The sequence below is a fragment of the Cyprinus carpio genome, chromosome A18 (genome assembly GCF_018340385.1).
Source record: "Cyprinus carpio isolate SPL01 chromosome A18, ASM1834038v1, whole genome shotgun sequence".
Lineage (NCBI taxonomy): Eukaryota > Metazoa > Chordata > Actinopteri > Cypriniformes > Cyprinidae > Cyprinus > Cyprinus carpio.
In genome coordinates, this window is record NC_056589.1 from 3,668,088 (window position 1) to 3,669,811 (window position 1,724).

The following is a 1,724-nucleotide window of genomic DNA, read 5'->3' on the forward strand; positions in this document are numbered from 1 at the left end:
ATGACCATCTTTTCCAGAACCGAACAGGGTTTGTTTTGGGATCTAATATGTGCCATCACAGCAGAATCTTCTTCAGCTCAGAGCGCAGGTCATGGGTTCGATTCCCCGGGAATGCATGCACTGATTAAACATGTCTCTTGAATGCAGTGAGAGTCTCTTTGGATAAAAGCATCTGTCAGATGCATAAACGTAAATGTTAATGTTTTTCTACTCCATGCTGGAAAAGGTCGAGACGGAAGAAGGATGAACGAGGAGCCTGCAGCTACAGAAATAAATTGACAATTGAAATTTACAGCTTGAAATGATGCAATTTTTTTTTTTTCATATCTTTCTATTCAAATTTGTTTGGGTCTGGGATGAGAGTAAAATGATAAAATCTATACATAAAAATCATGTAGAGATAATCTGAAAAGATTTTTGCAAAAAAAAAAAAAAATGTAAATATAAAAAAGAAAAAGAAAAGAATGCACTGTAAAAAGTTTCCAAGACAGTTTTAATGTGATCCTCATATAAAAGAATTTGATTTTTAAAGAAAGACTGACTCTGTTCCTCCATCTCACTAGTGATTCTACTGATTATATCATGCTACTTGATTACAAGTTTGTTGAGAGGAAGTGCTCCATCATTTAGTTTAAAAGAAAAACAATATTTAAGAGCTTTTATGACACTCATGAGAGACAATAATATGTAAATGCAATTTCTTAAAGATCAGTTGCTCCAAGCTGAACAAAACAACATTCGTATCGGAAATACAGCTGCAGAAATGACCACAACGACCTTATCCTAAATCTTCTTTTTAGCAAATCCATTGTAATCAATCACAGTTTCTCATCAGCTTGATTGAAGCTCTTTCTCTTCATGTGGCTCACAGGACATGAACCTACATCACAAATATTCTGCAAACTTCCAGCTGAAGCGAAACCCAATCTAAGGCTTGTGTTGTGACGCATACGGAGCGCTAATGGCTCGGTGAAGCTGCATGTGTCTGTCTCAGTCTGGGCATGTGTGTCTGAGCACTGCAGCTGGCTAATGGAATAATGCAGTGCACTGGGACGCTGTGATTGAATAATGTTTATCAGCGTATCAATGTGGGCCAGTGGGTCCGTCTCTAACCTAGTAAACATGGCCTTAATCAGATCCAGTGCCAAAGTCTGTTTGCTTTGCTCACGGATGACATGGACTGGTGTTTGCATGTGTGTCTGCATACTATCATACTACTGCTGCAGTACATTTGCCAAATATACAACAGAGCTTACACACTCTCAGAAAAAAAGGTACAGATGCTGTCACTGGGGTGGTACCTTTTCAAAAAGCACACCTTTGTACCTAAAGAGTCCATATTGGTACCTTAAAGGTACAAAAGTGCACATTTCAAAAAGGTACCGCCCCAGTGACAGCTTCTGTATATATTTTCTGAGAGTGCAGAGATGACATACTGGATTGCTCCAGTTTTTTAAGACATTCTGCTGCTGCATAAATAGCATATAAAATAACCTTTGGTAGATCTATACAGGTGGAGCTGGGGAGGTGGGGGGTTTCAGAGGAAATGCTCTGGTGAATACCATTTAAATGTAAAGCAGTAAGCTCATTGGCTGCGTATGCAACTTGACCCAATCAGCTTGTGACACTGTGAATATCATCAGTTTGCATTAATGACCCATCAGCCTGCGCCATCTAGAGTTTCATGACAACACTGTACTGTTTCACTTACTATCAAAAATAGC